The sequence below is a fragment of the Gossypium arboreum genome, chromosome 8 (genome assembly GCF_025698485.1).
Source record: "Gossypium arboreum isolate Shixiya-1 chromosome 8, ASM2569848v2, whole genome shotgun sequence".
In the NCBI taxonomy this organism is placed as follows: Eukaryota; Viridiplantae; Streptophyta; class Magnoliopsida; order Malvales; family Malvaceae; genus Gossypium; species Gossypium arboreum.
Genome location: NC_069077.1, coordinates 118,266,542 through 118,278,942, shown reverse-complemented (window position 1 = coordinate 118,278,942; position 12,401 = coordinate 118,266,542).

Genomic DNA, 12,401 nt, shown 5'->3' with positions numbered 1-12,401 from the left:
GTGTACACCTGCACAAACCCGGGCGTTACATCCACGGAGGGAAGGTAAAGAGCATGTGAAAGTTATAGTACTCTAATCGGGCAAAGTACTGAGTATCCCAGAAATACCTACCCTAAAGGTAACAATGGATAATACTGGTGAAGCTCAAGATAACTCCCTAGAAGTAGAAAATAGATCTGAACCAGAGGAGGAGAATGCACCAATGGTTGAGATAGGAAAAGAGACACTTAAAGACACTTAAAGTCTCATTCCCATCAAGATTAAAAGAAAGATAAAAGTGGGATGAAGATGAATTTTTAAGTTTCTTGAACTTGTTTAAAACGTTAAACGTTAACCTACCTTTAATCAAGTTAATTGATAATGTTCCCAAGTATGCCAAGTTTTTAAAGGAGATGATGGCAATGTGTAAGAAAATCAAGGTAGGAGAACATGTTAATTTAAGTGCTTCCTATAGCGTGATTATTTCTAAACAAGTACCTCAAAAGTTGAAAGACCTAAGAATTTTTACTATTCCTATATAAATAGGGAGCATTCACTTTAATAGAGCTTTATGCGATTTTGGAGCTAGTATATATTTAATGCCCTTATCAATTTTTGAAAACATGGGTTAGGGAATCTTAAAATAACTCAAATAACGCCAAAATTGGATGACAGATCGTCAGTATATCCGGAGGGAGTACTAGAGGATGTACTAGTTAAAGTGAGAAGTTTTATTATTCCCGTAGATTTTGTGGTGCTTGATTTTGAAAAAGATAGTGAAATACCGATCTTATTAGAGAAACCCTTTCTAGCCACCTCTAGATCCGCCTTTGATTTATAGAACAATGAATTAACTATGAAAATTAATCGTTAGACTGAAACCTTTCAATGTGGCCATCAACCGAGTGAGGAAGATAGGAGGAAGATAAGGGAGTAATGTAAAAAGTTATTATTCCTAATGTCCCCGAGTCAAGGGACACACTTCCTTTTCTGCATGTAGAAAAGAATAAATAGGTTCAAGAAAAGGGACAAACAAAAAACGGTGGAATGGCATGATGGATAATGGACCAATACTGTTAGAATAAAAAGGTCATCCCTGGGTGAATTGACAATACTGTTGAATAAATCTTGAAGTATAACTTTAAATTTTTGAATTGCAACATGATATTTGTAAATTACTGTATTCTTAACTAACCACATAGTTTACATTTTAACTTTTATTTGATATAGGTTTATCCTTAGGTCTAAACATCCTTAAGATGGAGTTTTGGGCTGAAATAGAGACGGTTTCATGACATCACAACAGCAAGTCGTGACATAGCAAATAGTCCCTGAGGATCTTCAAACTAACAGATGTGTTGTGACATGGAACCTCTGTGTCATGACATCGCTGTAATTTTTTTTAGGGTTGACCTGACCCATTCGCGCAACTCGATGACCTACCTTTGATTTAACCTAGTTTTTAACCCTTACAACTTTATTTTATAAGCTAATTTACTTCTAATTAAAACAACTATTAATCCCTAATCCCTTTAACTCTCTCAAATCTTTCAAAACCTTTTAAACCCTAAACCCTCAATTTCTCAAACATCCTATTACCTCTTCACAAACTCCTCAATGTAACAAGGAACAAGAATATTATAGGAAGGCTAGGAAATCAAACAAACTTCGACTATATATTTAAGGTTAAGGGTTCCTTAACTCAAACTTTATACTATTCCATTGAATTATTTTCTTAGTATTAAAATATGATGCCTCCTAGGAAATTTCGACGAACCATGGAAACAGAGCCATCAATGGTTCAAACTCCCTTTATGTTCTTAAATATGAATGTTGAAATATATTTTAATGAACTTCAAGGAAAAACATTCATTCAAGAGAGGGGATTTGATCCATCAATGATTTTGTGTAAAGAAATATGGCCTTTGGTCAGATATTATCGATGCAAACATTTTTGGATGATCCCAAAGGATAATGTCGTGCTCCCCATCGTCCAAGAGTTCTACATATCTCTGCAGGACCACAAGTCTAGAAATACTGAAGGTCATATACGAGATACAACACTTGTGTGAGGGAAAGAGGTGCAGGTAACCCCTAGAATAATTTGCGACTTTTATAATGTTCCATACTATGAGAATGATTTCATTGATGAAACTGACTTAGAATATTTTAGAGATATAGATATGGATAATATTATAAACTTTTTAACTGAAAAAAAGGGTGAATAGAAGTATCGCGTAGGTACCAATATCCTAATATCTTTTCATCAAGCTATTATATTTCCTGAAGCTAAGATGTGGATTCAATTTGTTTGCACATGAATTGTACCTACTTTAAATGTTTCTAACGTTAATGCATTTAGAGCACTTTTACTTTATGCTATTTTGTAGAAATAGTATGTATGTGTAGGCAAATGGATCCACAAGATGCATTAGTAACCAGAAGGTAAGAGTATTCTTTCCCCATCTAGTGATGGCTTTATGCAAAAAGGTGGGTGTACCTATGGCATCTACTGAACATTCGTTGAAACCATCCCGAAGCATTATCAGGGACACCTTGTTCCAACAATACATCAAGCTGTAGGCCAAATAGATTAAATATTAGAACAAGCGACAACAAGAAATGATAGCTACACCAACTTCATCAAAAAGGTTGACATGAGATCAACAAGACGTCGGTGAGATTAGTCACCCAAATTTTGATTGGATGATTTAGTGGATGCAAGAACCGGGACCAATTTTTCAAGAGTTTGCTAGGCAAAATAACATCTAAGTCCCCAATTATACACCAAATATGTTCGGTTCGACAAATATGGAATAAGAAGAAGAAACGCCGGAAAGTGAAGAGGAAGGAGAAAAAGAGGAGGATTACGGGGACGAGAAGATGGATGATTGAACTATTTTTAATTTTATAATGACTTGTATTAATTCTTGGGATAATTTTAATTTAGACTTTGTAGGAGTAGGATTAATAAGTAAATTTTAGTATGTTGCAGTCTATTTAAGATTTCTATATAGGAACCCAACACGAAGGAGATACAAAAAAAATTCAAACTTTATACGAACAAGGGAGGAAGCATCCACTGATAGAGGATGGAGCAATCACGATCAATTGGGTAACTTTTTTCCTTATATTTTGATGGGCTACACATTGAGGATAATGTGTCAACTAAAGTGTGGGGGGTAACATATGTTGTTTTTAGATTTTAAATTTTTCTATCTTTTGGTGTGCTTGAGCTTGTAGAAATACAAGTGATTGGTTAGGAGCATGTACATAGGTTGCTTATATATATGAATAAATTTGTAACACCCCTATCCCGTAACTGTCGCCAGAATAGGTAAGGGGCATTACCGGACTTGTAACTCATGTTAGAACAGTAAAGTTTTGAACTTTTTCTTGAAATAAAGATCGTTCATTTAAATAAGTAATAAGCACAGCCAGAGGTAAAATTTAAACTTCACTAAGTAAACATTCAAAAGATGCCATTTTCGCATGGCTTATATACATTAACCAAAAATATTCTTCCGGCACTAGTCTATTCTATACATGCCATAAAATAATTCTAAACGTAGCGAAGAACAAGCGGTGGATAGTGATAGTGTGACTAGTTCTTGACGATCCCCGAGCACAGTAACCGCAATGAGATCTATAAAACAGAGGAAACAGAGTAAGCGGAGTAAGCATTACAATGCTTAGTAAGTTTTAAGCAGTGTCAACAGATAACAATCAAATTATAACATAGTTGTTCGTATTTTTATTTCACTCTTCCTTCTGCATACCATCCCTTTACCGAATATGCACATCTCATCATATACAATAGGCGGATAAACTCTCACATAAAGTGAGCTCATGTGACATAGATATATCGTATGATTTCACATAACCTCTCACACTAATCCGATGTCACATAATCATAGGAATAGTCCCATAGATTGCTCTCGTATGCATCACATAACTACCTTATGATTTAGTTCAAATCAAGCTCACATATAAACTTGGAGTACATACTGCTTAACCTTTCGCATTGAATATATTTATAAGCAATTCTTATTATGAAGTCTTATAGCTTTAACCTCTACTCGGATTATCGGCGAGACCTTTAGCTCGCATTTAAATCTCCACACGAAGTTATCGGGTCTTACTCGAACAAAATCTCCACACGTAGTCATCGGGTCTTACCCGGACATACTCTCCACACATAGTCATCGGGTCTTACCCGGACATAATCTCCACACGTAGTCATCGGGTCTCACCCGGAATATATTTCCAAGTTTCATGTACATTTAATCACATGTTACAACATTCACATCGACTGTCATATTTGTAATTCATTTGCCTCATCAAATATCTAATAATACACACCTTTCACATTTGGTCGTTCGGCCACAATATACGCACATCGCCTACATATTTCACACTAGCCATTCGGCTTTACCACATATATGCATGTTCATATTCACCACATTGGCCATTCGGCCTTATCACACATATGCATGCTCACGTTCACCACATTGGCCATTCGGCCTTATCACATATATGCATGTTCACATTCATCACATAGGCCATTCGGCTTTATCACATATATGCATGTTCACATTCATCACATTGGCCATTCGGCCTTATCACATATATGCATGTTCACATTCATCACATTGGCCATTCGGCCTTATCACATATATACACATTCACATTCATCACATAAAATCCTAAATCAAAATATAAATTTTCATGTATTCCCATCACAATTATCCAAATATACTTCACATACCACATATACTATCATGTATACACTTTGTCTTGGCCGAATCTACATCAATCATTTTCCAATGAATAATTCAATTTCACGCCATACTATCATTTCATATTCGAATACTCATAAACTTACAATTTCACAAATTTTAATATCGAAGATCTGTCTAACACTCATATATCGTTTTACAATATCATGATTAAGAATTCACGTATGGGTTTAATCAATAGCTTATGAGCAACTAAAACAAGTTTTATCCATGTTTACAACAAAATCACATATTCACTATGAGCTGTTTTCCTGAGCAATAGTCACTAAATTATTTATAACTGGAGCTACAAAACTCCAAATCACTTGCCGTTAATATTCCCTGAATATAGACTCGTATATCTTCCATCCATAAAATTTCCAAAATTTTAGGTTTGGCCAATCAGTACCAGATTTTTCTTAAAGTTTCCCCTGTTTCACTATTTGACTAATCTGACCACTCTTCACTACGAATCAAATTTTTCATTGTACAGAATTCATAATGTATTCTATTTGATTTCATTTGAAACTAGACTCATTAAGGAGTCTAAGCAGATAAATCTTATCTTATAACCATTTTGTACAAATTATAATGATTTTCCAAAAACATAACAGGGGATTTCGAGTCATTCGACCTTGTCCCACACAACTTTAAATATCTCTTTATAGGAAATTTCTTTGCTTCCACGGTCTCTTTTATAAGAAACTAGACCAACTAAGCTTTGATTACATATTTTATTCAGCCTATAATTCCACACCAACAATTTATAGTGATTTTCTAAAATCACATTACTGCTTCTATCCAAGCAAATTATTACAATTTGCTCTTAAATTTCCGAGTCCAAACACTTATGAACTTACCATTTGAGTTTAAGACATATCATGGCCACATCATATCTTATTAAATCAACTCATTATGTCCTATTATGATTGAATTTACTCAACGTTTAATCACTTAAAACTTACCTCGGAAGTGGTCGACGACTAGATATCCACGGCTATTCGTTTACTTTCTCTCTTCCCTTATCCGACTTTGATCCTCTAAGCTCTTGAGCTAAATCAAACAATTTACTTCCCAATCAAACACAATCACACGGCATCCATATACATTTTAGAACCATTCTTAACATATTTACTACTCATTTACAAACAAAATACTCATATCACATTTATAAAACTACCTTTCATAAACACTATGTATAAATATGCATTTCTTCACTATTTACTAAGTCAAGCCAAACCACATGATTTATTAATCGTTAATATATATATATATACAGCATTAACAACTTCACTTAAGCTTAAGTATAAAATTTGGTCTTACCAAATTTTGCACATTTTACCAAAATAATAACTACCAATTTTACACATAAGTGCCGAATCAAATCATACCATAGTTACAATATCACTTGACTAATGAAATATCCAAAATATCAATCTATCATTTACCAAATTCATAAACCACATATAAGGCACATTTTAAACTCAAGCATGTAACTTAACAACTTAACCATTAGTTGCGAACCACAAACAAAACATATTCATACGTTAACATCTCAAACCTTACTTTAACAACCAATATGCAAGATATCACATATACATAACTTAGCTTATGAAAGCATATGTATTATATCATAAACACATCTTTTACCAATTACCTCACTTAAGCCAAATTTTATAATCAACCACAAAAAATATACCACAAATCATACTTCCAAAATGAGCTACTTCCATGGCCGATTATATTTCATCATTAACATATCTCATTTTGAATCATATAATCAATATCACATACACATCACCCAAACACAAATCATACCTATCATATAACAAGCATAACAAAATAAACCAACCATGTCAAATATAACCATAATTTGATCAAACCTTGAAACCGAACTTAACAAAATAAACAAGCCATTGAATGATTAGAACTTGAACTAACCACCTTCTTTATACATAATTTTCCAAGAATTTCAAGGTACTTACCTCTTCCAAACCTCAAAATTCTAAGTTTAATCTATGGGATAAGTAGAGTTTGAACTAATCATCTCAAACATGCATAGATTTTCAAGAATCATTCAATACATACCTCATTCTAGCCATCTTCTAAGCCAAAAATCAAGGCAACCAAACTTTCTTCTTTCTTTCATTTTTTTTTCGGTCAAGAAGAACAAAGAGGATGAAGCCCTTTTTTTTTTGTTTTCATCATTTTCCCCTCCATTATTTTATTACCATGCTCCTTATTTTATCATTCCTCCCATGAAACACCAACATAACATGTTATGACATGTTTTGCCCATCACACTTTGTCCACCCTATTTGTCATGGCCGGCCACTACTAATTAGGGGGGAAATTGACATGCAAGTCCACCCTTTTTATTACATGCACTAATAGATCCTTATGTTTTGACCTATCACTTTTCAAAAGTGTCACACATAAGTCCTATTGACTAAATTCACATGCAATTTACTAAATCAAAGCTTAAAACTTTCACACATTCATATTCACATATAATAAACATAAAATATGACGGCTAATTATTTTTATGACTCGATTTTGTGGTCCCAAAACCACTTTTCGACTAGGGTCAATTTAGGGGTGTCACAAAATTTGGCATGATGATAAATGATTTTAAATTTTTTATTATTAGACTATTAAAGTTCTATATGTTACATTGTAAATAGGTATTAAGTTATCATTTGTACCAAATGATATAGAAAATACGAGGAAATGAGCATGCTAGTGGTTGAATTTGTGTTTGTTTGGTTGAATAAATTGTGCAAGATGAGATATTTAGGGATGACCTAAGGCTTTTTTTGGAACTCATCCAGATTCAAAAAAAGCTATCCTATTTATATTGCACCTTTAGTACCAATTTTGAGCCTTTTGCCACTTTTTGATGAACTGTATTACAAATCCCGAGCCTAAAAATGTTAATTTCTATATGCCCTTTTTCTTTGGTCCTGTACGGAACAATTATAGACATCTGGCCCTATGTATTGAGGGTTAAGTAGATACATCATGGAAAAGTTTGTAAAACTAGAGTGAAATAGGAAATATTAGTGTGATATAAGAACTATAAGTTAGCCTAATGTGCGAAACAAAAAGAAAAATACAAAAAGAGAATTGGTACGTGTAGAAAAAGTCTTAACGTAGTGAAAAAGAATTCATGAGTGAGATGTATTGAAAAAGAGAAAAGTCACAAAGTCAAAAAAGAAATAAAAACTCGTTTAACTGCACAAAAACTTGTAAGGCTAGTCGTAGTTACTATATCATGCTATGACTTCCTATAAATGGAGAGAAGATAAATGAAAGAAGAAGAAATAAGGCAGTGAGCAGGTAAGGGTTACTAAGCGAGAAGAATAGGAATCAATATGATGTGCCAAACTATTTTAGTGTTTATAACCTTTTGATGCTTACTATTTTTGAATTCCATACCTATCCTAAGCCTCAAAACGTTACAAGCCGAAAAGCCCTATGTGACCTAGGTATCCTTATACATGAATGGATATCATCCTAAACATTCACATAAATGACTATTTTTATTTTACTTGGATAATCAAATTACTTGTATGATTTGTTGATGGATTCTTATAGGTGAAAAACCTTAATACTTGTATATTTTGTAACATGATGAATTTAGATGTTTGAGATTAAAAGTGGTAAGTCAATTACTCATCATATGAAAGGTCTAAGTCATATGCTCTGAAATCAATACTTGGACCATACTTGCTTAAAGGTCATCATTTTTATTTTTCATCTTTGTTTATGATTGCTTTAGGACAAGCAATGACTTAAGTGTGGGGGAGTTTGATCAACCGTAATTCGGTGTAGCAGATTAAACTAGTTTTCACATTTAAGGAGCTTTAATACAAGCATTTTAGTTATGTTTTAAGTAAGTTTCTTTAGTTTTACTTACATCCAATAAAATGTGAACATTGAGTCTTTTATTGACCCTAAGGTTCGAATAAGGCCTAAAGGAGAGCTAACGTACTTTGTAAGTGTACATGAGACCATTAGAAGGCATTTTTGACCAATACAGGACACTATGTCGCAACATGGGATATCCAATGTCGCAACATAGAGAACAAAATGGAGAAAGTAAAAAACTGCCTCTAATGTCGTAACACAAGCTGAGGGTGTCGTGATATACCCTTGAAGATGGTAGCAGAGGAGCATATTGGTTGCTATGTCGTGACATAGGTCTTGGTGTGTCATGACATCAACTCTGTGACGAGAATAAAACACGAATTAGGGATGTTTTGGTATACACAATCAAACTTAAAGCTCAGGAACATCAGCTAACCTAGGTTTAAGGATGATGGCTACTTGAAGAATGTAAATAGGATCCTTCGACACACATTATAGACACCATTCCATTAGCTTATATTCTCTCTTTAGGTTTAAGTTTTGTTTTCTTTCTTTCTTTAGGTTTTCATAGTTTTAATTTATTTGTTCTTTATTTCTTTCAAGAGCTCTGGTTTATAAGGGAGATCAATTGTTGTGGATTCGTGCTCATTATCAATATCAATTAGGCTTTTCTTAAACTCTCTAATTCAATCCATTCTGTATGATTAATTCTTCCATATATTCCATGTTGTTTTTAAAAGTCATGAGGAACTAGCGAGTGGAAGCATGACCTCTTAACTGTTTTGTAGGTTTACTTAATGGATCAGCGATTTTGGAAAGGAAAAACTTAAAACAAACCTTAGGCCTAACAACCCCGAGAAGTCATCAAGGTGGGAATTAACCCAAAATTGGTATTTCCCATTCGTGAACACTTTTACCTCAAGCTAGTCTGAACTGTGAGGTTGGAAGATAAGTAGTCTTTATTGACTTATTATGTTAGTGGAAGATCGGAAGATCGTACTAGGGTAGTGACTAGTTGGTTGACAGGGAACCCCGAGACAACAGTTGATTGAGATTGCTAAAGCGAGCTAATCACACATATTTAGATTTGATTCACTTTATTATTTATATCTTTTGAAATTCAACTTTTTAATGTTATTTTATTTTATTTAAGAAACCCTAAAATTATCTCTTATTTTACTTTTGTACTATAACTAATTTAAAAGTATTAATTAGATCTTTAAGTGTTTAGGTTAAGATTGATTTAATAATCGCCTCCCATGGGTACAATTCTTAAAGTACTCACCTACTTCGTTGTAAACCTATATTACAACTCGAACCGTATACTTGTAGATACCGTCTCGTAATTCTTTATTTTATTGCAGTATTTACACTATGGACGTTCGTACGTTCAGAGGCGGTTACTTCTAATCTCCCACTTTATACATCCCTCAATTAACATTTCTACCATCTTTCTCTCATCTTTCTTTCCTCTCTTCCAACTTCCCTTTAGCTAACATTTCCCTTGAGAAAAACACTCTTGGTCGGCCACCTTGAGGAGAAATTCGCGAAGGATCAATTAGGAGAATTGAAGGAAGCCACCACGACCGATCTTTGGAGAATTATTGTAATCATCAAGAGTTCCTTCTTCCTTATTCTTTATTTGTGTTCTTAGCTATTCAAATATGTTTGTAAATTGTTTAAATGTTTTTCAATTAACGATGATGACTTAATTTTTTTTTAGCTAGAATGATTGTAATAGTTTGATAAAATTCATTTGATTTATGTTTATGATATTCTGTGCCTCAACCATTCATACTTCCAATTAAAATCATTCATGTTATTCATGCATTAAAATACATTTGGACACATTAGAATTAGTTGATTAGTCCTAATCAGATGGTGATTAATGGACACGATAATTGAAAGGTGCATGCTTAGTTTAGATCATAATCCGATTAAATTAAAAGATCATAATAACTTAAGAGCACTATTACCTTACATAACTTGAGGTTTATGTGATTAAATTGTTTCAAACCTAACCTGTCCCTGTTACTTGACATAAATTCTAAGAAATCCTTAGTTAAATATGGACAAAAAAATATACATGTTTTCATAAGCATAAGATTTTGAAAAAACTTATATTGATTCCAACTTAATGAATGATTGAGTTGCCATGGAATTTTTCCAGAACATTGTTAAATATGATGAAGAATGAATTGAGTCAAGTGTTATAACTATCCTAGGTTATTCATATTATTATTGTTAAAACTTTTGAAATTGCTACTAAACCATCTCATTGCATTTAGCTAATTAATTTAATTTTAAAACCCATCACTCTACAATATTGTATTTTATTTACCAACTTGTAAATTCTTAATTTTGCAATTATTGATTAAGAGATACTGTCCCTTTGGAGATGATAACTCTTTTACTTACTTATTACTTGATAACGACTGTGTACACTTGTACACACTATCGCGAACCAAGTTTTTAGCACCATTGTCGGGGAATGTTTCCTTAGTCATTTTTTGTGAAACTATTCTTTGCAAATTGGTTTATTTTATTTTTAACTTTATGAATTTTATTGTGATTTTCTTTTATTATCTTGTAAGTTGTGTAATAGCCCAGTTTAGATCTTAATCAGAATAGTTGTTTCGGACCACGAATCCGAGGTTAGAAAATTATTTTAATATTATTTTTGGTATCTACAGTATGTGATAATGTATGTGTGTAAGTTTCTTGTGATAATTTTATCGTTTAGATGTCTAATTTGAAAAAAAGGACTAAATCGCGTAAAATGCAAAAGTTGCATTCTATATGTTAAAGGTGTCAAATTGCTTTGGCTTTTAAATTATGGTGGCATTAAATGGTAAATAAACCATTTTAATGATAGTGGACATTTTTGGACATCCATTATATGTTGAAAATGTTATTTCATTAAGGGTAAAATTGTCAAATGGCTATTATGTTAATATTAATAAAACAAATGCATGAATTAATGTTATATTCATCATCTTAGCCGATTATATCAAAGAAAAGAAGAGAAAAAGATATTTTTAGGGTTCGACAATTTTAATCATCAATTAGGTATGTGTTTTTGATTGATTTTCGATAATTTCTACGTTTTTGTGATCGTTGCTTTGTGTTCTATCAAACCCATGCCTAAATTTCTAATTTGGATGATGATTTTGAGTTATGCCATTTTTGATTTTGTGAGTTTTATAATGTTATTTGATGAAATATGGAAGCTTGATGATAGATACATATGTTTTGTATTGGGATTTTTGATGAATTTGAGTAATTTGGGCTAAATTGTGAAAATGAGAAATTGGGGAACTAAAATGTGAATTAAATGAAATATATGGGCTTATATGAGCTAAATGAATATTTGGCCTAACATGTGTATAAATAAATTATGTGCATTTTGTGATTTTATGAATTAGGGACTAAAGTAATAAAATGTGAAAATATGAGAGCTAATTTGTAAAATGCCCTAAATATGTGTATATCGATTGAATTGAATGATTTGTTGACTAAAAGGGTTAATTTTGAATACATTTAGATCAGGAAAAGAGGAATTTGGATTTAGATCGAGGGAAATCAAAGGTTATTGAGTAAACGATCCGAATTGTCAATTCCGAGTACAAGGTAAGTTCGTACGTGATAAATGATGTTACAATCATGTTCTAATGCTTTGATAATGCATAAATAGTATATATTTGAATATGGTTTGAGTACGATGATAAATCAAATATGTTTGGCACTAAGTGTGTGTTTCAAAATCGCTTCGGC